The sequence below is a fragment of the Nicotiana tabacum genome, chromosome 3, assembly GCF_000715075.1.
Source record: "Nicotiana tabacum cultivar K326 chromosome 3, ASM71507v2, whole genome shotgun sequence".
NCBI lineage: Eukaryota > Viridiplantae > Streptophyta > Magnoliopsida > Solanales > Solanaceae > Nicotiana > Nicotiana tabacum.
Genome location: NC_134082.1, coordinates 156,257,836 through 156,267,196, shown reverse-complemented (window position 1 = coordinate 156,267,196; position 9,361 = coordinate 156,257,836).

The window sequence follows — 9,361 nt, the reverse complement described above, 5'->3', positions numbered from 1 at the left end:
GCCATGATCAATGCAAGTGCAAGCTTTTCTAATTGAGGATATCGTGTCTCTGCATCTAACAAAGATTTACTAACATAATAGATCGGAGATTGTTTACCTTGGTTTTCTCGGACTAAAACAACATTTACCGCTACTTCAGAAACAACAAGGTAGATGAGAAGTTTTTCCTCAGCCTTTGGTTTTGCCAGCAATGGTGGATTTGATAAGTACGTTTTCAAATTTTTGAGCGCTTGCTGACATTCGTCATTACATTCAAAATGATCTTGCTTTTTAAGAGCTGAAAAGAATTTAAAGCACTTTTCTGATGATTTGGAAATGAATCTTCCCAAGGCTGCAATTCTTCCAGTTAATCTCTGAACTTCTTTTTTACTTGAAAACATATTAGGGATTTATTCAATGGCCTTAGTCTGTGCGGGATTCACTTCAATACCACAGTTAGAAACAAGAAAACCTAAAAACTTACCTGATGCAATACCAAATGAACATTTCTCGGGATTTAACTTCATATTAAAATTGCGCAGAATTTGAAAAGAATCAGACAAGTGTGATATGCGATCTCTCGAATGCTGAGTTTTAACGAGCATATCGTCTATATAAACCTGCATGGTTTTTCCCAAATGTTCTTGAAACATTTTAGTAATCAGCCTCTGATATGTTGCACCAGCGTTTTTGAGACCAAAAAGCATTACTTTATAGCAGTAAGTCCTTTGTCTATTATAAATGAAGTTTTTTCTTCATCTCTCGGATCCATTTTGATCTGATTATAACCTGAATATGCATGTAAAAATCTTAATAGTTCATGCCCTGTAGTTGCATCAATTAGCTGATCTATATGTGTTAGGGGAAATGAATCTTTAGGGCAAGCTTTATTAAAGTGTGTGTAATCTACACAAACTCGCCACTTACCATTCTTCTTTGGAACTATGACAGTATTGGATAACCAATTAGGATACTTTTCCTCGCGGATGGATCCAATCTTTAGCAATTTTTTAACCTCTTCTTGAATCACCTGATTCTTGAAAGTTCCTTACTTTCTTTTCTTTTGCTTGACAGGAGGGTATGATGGGTCTTCATTTAATTTATGAGTCATAACCTCTAGTGGTATCACTGTCATGTCAGAGTGGGACCAAGCAAAATAGCCTACAGTAGTTTTTAAAAATTCAATTAACTTACCTCTCATGCCTTGGCTAAGATTGGCCCCTACGTAGACTTTCTTATCAGGCCATTGCGCGAATAACACAACAGGCTCCAATTCCTCAATTGTTGTTTTGATATTTTTATTTTTTCTGGTTCTTGAATGGTGTCAGGCCTTAAATCCACATCTGTTCGTCCCTATTCAGTTGAGGTTTGTGTTGTGGTGCCCTCAACTGTCTTCTGTGATTGCTATTTTCCTTCATTTTTCGTACTTGAATTTGCTACAGAATTGATGCTCCTAGATGTATGTTGATCTCCACGAATTTGACATACTCCCCAGGGTGATGGAAATTTAATGACTTGATGCAAGGTTGAAGGAACAACATCCATTTTATGGATCCATAGTCTCCCAAGGATCATATTGTAAGCCATCTCCATATCTACTACTTGAAACATTGTATCTTTGACGACTCCTTCTGTGAATGTGGTTAGTGTTACCTCTCCTTTCGTCACAACACTAGAGTTGTCAAATCTAGATAGAGTATGCACCTTTGGTACTATTCTATCTTCTGCTTGCATCACACATAATAATCTTAGCAAAATAATGTTCACGGAACTACCTGGATCAATCAAAACTCGTTTTACATTCGTATCATGTACAACTAGAGATATTACCAGTGCATCGTTATGAGGGTTAATACTCCATATGCATCTGCATCATCAAATGTAATGTTTTCTTCCTCTATCACATGTCGCACCCGTTTCCCTTGGATAATTGTAACTTTGGAAATTTTGTTAGCTGTAGTGTATGATATGCCATTGATGTCTTTACCTCTGCTTATAACGTTGACGGTTCTTTTGGGAGAAGGTGGATTCAGAGGCTTTTGTCTGTTCTTCATGTAAGCTTGCTTACCTTTCTCACTAAACAACTCAGTGAGATATCCTTGTTTTAATAAATGATCAACTTCACTTTGTAAAAACTTACAATCTGCTGTTTTATGCCTATGGTCATTATGAAACTCGCACTAATGATCAGGGTTGCGCCTGTTTAGATTCGATCTCATCTCTTTTGGCCATCGTACCTTATTTCCCATGCTTCTCAAAACAGCTACGAGCTCGGAAGTGCTCATGTTGAAACTATAACCGCCAAATCTCGCCTTCAAATTTCTATCATTATCTCGTGACTCATGGGTGTTTCAGTCATTCCTAAATCCTGATGAAGAGCCTGAATCTCTATTCCTTGATCTGTGATCATACCTTTGACTGTCATGTTTGGACCATGAATCTTTTCCCGCAGGTCCCATGTATGGCTCGTACCTGTTTTTACCGGAACTTTTTTCGGTTTTCGCTCGTATTGAACTTACTTTTTCTTCTTTTTGGGATCGTGGAACAGTATTTTCTTCTATCCTCAGCTTCGTGCAGAGAAAAGAAGCAATGATTATGCCCGACACCAATCCCGGAGGGAGACCCTCGAAGAGATCCATGCTAAGGGCTTCGATCTTTTCAAGGAGATAGAGCAAGCTATGGCAAATGCCAAATTCGTCCTCTCCCAACGATGATGATGACATCGAAGATGATGAAGAGGAGGGGGTTGCCGAAGAAGCTACCCCCGGGGAAGAGGTTGGTCCCGGGGGAGTGACAGGTCCGGGGGTGGGGGGTGGGTGGGCATGCCCCTTGATGTAGGTAGAATTTTTTCTATCTTTTTGTAATTTTTGCTTTGTAGGACTCCAGTGTAATATCTTTTGTATATATAAAAATGAAAGGAGTTTCCTTTATTGTTTGCCTTCAATTTTTCTTCAAAGTTTTCTTGATTTTTGATGCTATAATCTCTGAGTGTTGATTCAAATTCGGAATAGAGTAGACCCTTGTGTTTTGATCAACAATCGATAATAGGTTACCACTTAGGGTTTGATCTTTGAGCTAAGTTTTAGCTCGGGACTTTTGAGCCTAAGCTGGATAAGGTCTCAAGCATGGTGTGCTTCGGCCTTTAAGCATTTCAAATATTGTCCCTTAGGCTCTTTAGGTAGGGCCAATTCGGCCTCTATAATGGCTATAAATTTATCCCTCTTTCTGGCTAAAGACTTAGTGAAATTTTTGGTATGCCTTAGCATGTACTTTTCGATTTCTAAAGGTTTGATCGATTTGAACCTTGTTTGTAATTTGATATGCAACGATAATAGAATACCTCTTGAGGTTTTTTTGAAGTCTGACGTTATCAAAGCCTTCTCATTATTCGATGGTTGATTTTATCGAAGCCCCTTATAATTTCTTTTGCCGAGGGTAGCCTGATTTAACCGTTTTTTTCGAACTATTTGAAGGCCTTTTAGTTTTATGGCAGATGTCGGACGTCTCCGAGCCGCATTATTTCGGTCATAGCCTTCTCTTATGACCGTAGTCTTTTATATGGCCGTAGCTTTTCGTTCACGAATGTGATGGCCTTGGCCTTAATATCGAGGGGATGCCTCTTCGAGGTCTTGTGAGCTCGAGTATGCCTATTTAAGGTCTTGTGAGCTCGAATGTGCCTATTTGAGGTCTTATAAGTTCGAGTGTTCCTCTTTGAGGTCTTATAAGTTTGAGTGTTCGATGACTCGATATGTCGTTTGTTAATGACAGTCCTCGAATATTCAGGTGCATTCGGGGTTTTGGCCCTTGACCCGTTAAATGTGAAAATAATAGACTTCTTTGAGGCCCAAAGTGTTTTGATATAACCAGAATGTATCTTTAAACAGTTGAAACATGCGTACATGTTTTGCCATTAGGAATCGACTATTCTATATGGATATGGTTCATTCGCCCGTTTGGCCCATTACAAAGTTCTCCTATCGAGGCCCTCTTAGGTGTGAAGTATCTTTCTAAAAAATATAACCTCCGAGGGTGATGCCCCCTAGTATTTGGGGTTGATCGAAAAAAAGCCTTGAATACTTGTTGCATGTTCCTTAGGTAGCATATAGGTGTTGCTTCGATAAAACCTTGCTGGTAAAACCCACTTGGGATAAAACACAATCGAAGGGAAAAAGGGTGCAACACATGCTTTAAAACCCAAGGTCTTTGAGCTGAAAGGTGCCTCGATGTTTCCAGTCGAACATCTGCAAGGAGTTAGATTTAAATACGAATGGAAAAAGGGGAGAAGGCCATACCTCAACATTAATATTGCTTGAGAAATAATATATTCCAATTGTTTGGTAGTTGCTCGCCTTCCATTGTGCTAAGTTTGTAGGATCCTTTCCCTACGACTCCGAGGACACAGTACGGTCCTTACCAATTGGGACCTAGTTTTCCTTTGTTTGGGTCTCGCGTGTTGAGAGTGACTTTCCTTAGGACTAAGTCCCTGACTCCGAAATATTAAGGTTTGTCCTTCTGTAATACCTTTCGATCTTTTGCTTTTGTGCGGCCATTAGAACTAATGCGGCCTGTCGTTTTTCATCTAGTAGTTCGAGAGAAATGTTCATAGCTTCGTTATTTGAGTCCTCAGTGGCATGCTGAAACTTTACGCTAGGTTCCCCGACTTCGACTGGGATCAATGCCTCGGACCCGTATACTAAAGAAAACGGGGTCTCCCCTGTGCTCGACTTTGATGTCGTTCGATATTTCCATAGCACCTGTGGTAATAACTTCTCTCCATTTCCCCTTTGCATCATCTAGCCTTTTCTTTAAGTTTCGAATGATGGTTTTGTTTGTGGACTCGGTCTAACCATTTGCACTTGGGTGGTAAGGCGCTGATAGAATCCTTTTGATTTTATGGTCCTCAAGGAATTTTGTTACTTTGCTGCTAATGAATTGTTTCCCATTGTCACATGCTATTTCGACAAGTATCCCAAACGAATATATGATATGGTCCCATATGAAGTCGATGACTTCTTTTTCTCTTCTCTTCTCGAAGGCCTGCACTTCTACCAATTTTAAGAATAGTCAGTCATAAAAAAAAATTTAGCTTTACCTGGCATCGTTGGTAGGGGGCCGACGATGTCCATCCCTATCTCATGAATAACCACGGGGATAGGACCGAATGGAGTTTCTCACCCGATTGATGGATCATCGATGTAAATCTTTGGCATTTATCACACCTTTGAATGAACTTCTTGGTATCCTTTTCGACGATATCCCAATAATACACCTCTCTGATCACCTTGCAAACCAAAGAGTCTGCACCAGAATGGTTCCCACAAGTGCCCTCATGGATTTCTCGTAATATATAATCGGTGTCCCTGGGTCCCAAGCACACTGCCAGTGGTCCATCGAAGGTTCTTCTATACAACGTTCCATTTTCATTGAGTGAGAATCGAGTTGCTTTGGCTCAAAGTGCTCTCGACTCTTTTGGGTCCGTGGGGAGCTTCCCATGTTTCAAGTAGTCAATGTACTTATTCCTCTAGTCCCACATTAAGCTTGTTGAATTAATTTCTGCATGGCCTTCCTCGACCACCAACTTCAATAGTTGGACAACAATCCCCGGGATGATATCATCTTCTTCAACCGATGACCCCAAGTTTGTAAGTGCATTGACCTCGCTATTCTGTTCTCGAGGTACATGGTCCAGTGTCCATTCCTTGAAGTGGTGCAATGTCACTTGCAGCTTGTCTAAGTACCTCTGCATTCGATCGTCTCCAACCTTGAAACTCCCATTTACTTGATTTACTACTAAAAGGGAGTCACACTTTGCCTTTATGACCTCTTCTATAAGGCTCTTGGATAATTCTAGACTTGCAATCATGGCCTCATACTCGGCCTCATTAATAGTCAATTTAGAAGTTTTGATAGACTGCCTAATGACACTGCTCGTAGGTAGTTTTAGAACGATGCTGAGACCATATCCTTTCACATTTGAGGCACCATCTGTGAAGAGGGTCCATACCCCCGATGACGTACCCATTTTTAGCAAGAGTTGCTTTTCTACTTCGGGAACGAGGGTATGCGAAAAATCGGCCACAAAGTATGCTAAAATTTGAGATTTGATAGCCTTTCGAGGTTGATACTCGATATCATACCCCCAAGTTCAATGGCCCATTTGGCCAACTGGCCCGATAATTCGGGCTTATGCAAGATATTTTGAAGTTAATACACATATAGGATGACATTAAAAATATGGTTTTAACTTCCTAGATGTGTTTATCAATGCAAGAGCTAACTTTTCCAAATGTGGTTTCCTGGTTTCAGCATCTTCTAGGGTCCGACTCACATAATAGACAGGAAATTGCATACCTTGTTCTTCTCGAACCAACACGCCACTTACCACCACCTCGGACACGGCTAAATACAAGTAGAGTGTTTCATTCTCCTTTGGAGTATGGAGCAGGGGTGGGCTTGAGAGATACCGTTTTAATTCTTCCAAGGCCTGTTGGCACTCCGGAGTCCATACAAAGTTGTTCTTCTTCTTGAGTAAGAAAGAAGTGATGTCTCCGATCTGATGACCTCGAGATAAATTGGCCCAGGGCAGCTATCGTTCCGGTCAGTCGTTGTACGACTTTCACATTGTTCACCACGGTGATTTCTTCGATGGCTTTGATTTTATCGGGGTTGATATAAATCCCCCTGTTCGACCCCATGAAGCCTAAGAACTTGCCCGAGCCGACTCCAAAAGGATATTTCTCGGGGTTGAGCTTCATGTTGTACTTTCTTAGGATATAGAACGTCAACTGCAAATGAGTCAAATGGTCCTCTGCGCGCAGGGACTTAACTAGCATGTCATCAATATAAACTTCCATAGATTTTCCTATTTGATATTTGAACATCTTATTAACTAGGCGTTGATATGTGGCTCTTTCATTTTTTAGCTCGAAGGGCATTACATTATAACAATTCATACCATACTTTGTGATGAACAAAGTTTTTTCCAGGTCCCCCGGGTTCATTTGAATTTGGTTGTACCCGGAGTAGGCATCAAGAAAAGTAAGGATCTCGTGACTGGCCGTAGCGTCAATCAAACGATAAATATTGGGAAATGGGAAAGAATCTTTAGGACATGCGTTTTTCAAATCTTTGTAGTCTACACACATTCTAAGTTTGTTTCCCTTTTTATGGACTACTACTATGTTAGCTAGCCATTCAGGATACTTTACTTCCCTAATGGACCCTATCTTGAGAAGTTTGGTTACCTCTTCTTTGATGAATGCATGTTTTACCTTGGACTAAGGTCTCCTCTTTTACTTCACCGGTTTAAACCTGGGATCGACACTTAGTCGATGGGTAGTTATCTCCAGTGGGATCCATGTCATATTTAAGTGGGACCAAGCAAAACAATCAATGATAAGAAAGAATGATTTTTTTCTTGAGTTCGGGGGTTAACCCCGCCCCCAGGTATACCTTTCGTTCTGGAAGATGCTCGATCAATATGGCCTGCTCGAGTTCTTCGACCGTGGACTTTGTTGCATCCGATTCCTCGGGGGCAACGAAGGCTCGGGAGGGGGGAGCGGTGAGGAAATATTCTTCTTCGTCCTCGACCGTCTGTTCATCGGCCACCTGTCCCTCGGGCTCAACCAAGGGTATGGGCTGTGATTGCTATTTGGAGGCATGTTTGTCCTTTGACTTCTCCGATGTGGATGGTGTCGATACCGGTGCCAAGTGGTGTACTGCAAATATCTCCTTAGCTACATGCTGCTCCCCATATAATGTTTTCACGCTATCTTTCGTCGAGAACTTTATCATTTGATGAAGGGTTGATGGCACTGCCCTCATGCTATGGATCCACTGCCTTCCAAGTAAATTATTATACCTCATATCTCCTTCAATGACATGAAACTTGGTGTCTTGTATGGTTCCGGCCACGTTGACTGGGAGGATGATTTCCCCCTTTGTTGTTTCACAAGCCATGTTGAATCCATTCAGGACTTGAGAGGCAGGTATGATTTGTTCAAGCAACCCGAGCTGCTCCACGACGCTTGATCTGATTATATTTGCAGAACTACCTGGATCCACGAGAACACGTTTAACTTGACCTTAATTTAAAAGGACAAAAATTTCTAGTGCATCATTGTGAGGCTGAGATAAGGCCTCGATGTCTTCCTCACCGAATGTGAGGGTGTCCTCGGGCACGTAATCCCGATCCGTTTCTCCCTTATGATGGATACTTTGGTACGTTTGAATATAAGTCCATGTGGGACGTCGACTCCACCAATGATTATGTGAATGTCATGTTGAGGTTCTTCAGGTTCATTCTTCCTATTTGCATCTCTTTCTCGGAAATGGTTCTTCACTATAAGAAAAAGGGCTTTTAACGACCATTTCCAGATGAAGGGATGTGAATCTGGTCATTATAAGTGAACTTTTAGTGACCACATTTTTTTGTCGTTAAAGTTGATTTTAGGTTCGATATTAACGAAGGGATAAGATACGGTCTTTAAAAAGCATAATATCTGGTCGTTAAACTACACAAATTAATAAAAAAGGGTTCTAAGATTTCCCTCTTATTTTTTCCAACCCTCTATGCGCCCACCCACACCAACCAAGCCCCTAACCGCTAAATAAAAGAAAAATACCCTCACGTTCTCTCTATTGTAGTTTTCCCTAATTCGTCACCCCCCGATGAAAGATAAAAAATCTCGTATTCTGCAATGATCACAAACTTATGTTTATAGAGCTTAGAGAACTTGACGAAAAATTATAGATGGATTGGACTCTTTTGTAGTTGATCCGTCGCTTCTGTTAAAGTGCTCTTAGGGTTTCTCCTTCTCATAAAGGTAAGTTTCTGCTAATATCTAAACTTTCAATTATAGTTATTATGGAATTGGGTATTAATTTACTGCTCGGATTACCTCTATTTGTGATAGTATTATTGTTCCAATTATGTCTCTTTGTGATAGTATTTATCAAGTATATTGGTGTTCTACTTAGAATTACCTGTTTTCCAATTATATAATTACTTTCACCGATCAGTTTGCAGGAGTAAATCCTTTGATTTGTTGTTTGTGTTTTTTTATATTAAAACTTTTATTACTTTAAACTTATTGGGTTTACCGAAGATGTTCTTGCTGGTAGTCTCACTATAAGTTCACTGTATTTATCTCGAGAAAGGAAAAAATCATTTTAGAATTTGGGGGTAATATTCTTCATTAACCGTATGAGTATTTATGTAATAGTATGCTTAATATTGTCAATAAAAAAGTAATAGTATCTTAGAAACATCAGAAAAATCATACTTTGATACAACTCTGATGACTCGAAATGGTGTTGGAAAGCGATAAAAAATAATGTGGTATTAGTATAATATATTGTTCACACTCGATAGTATTTTGCA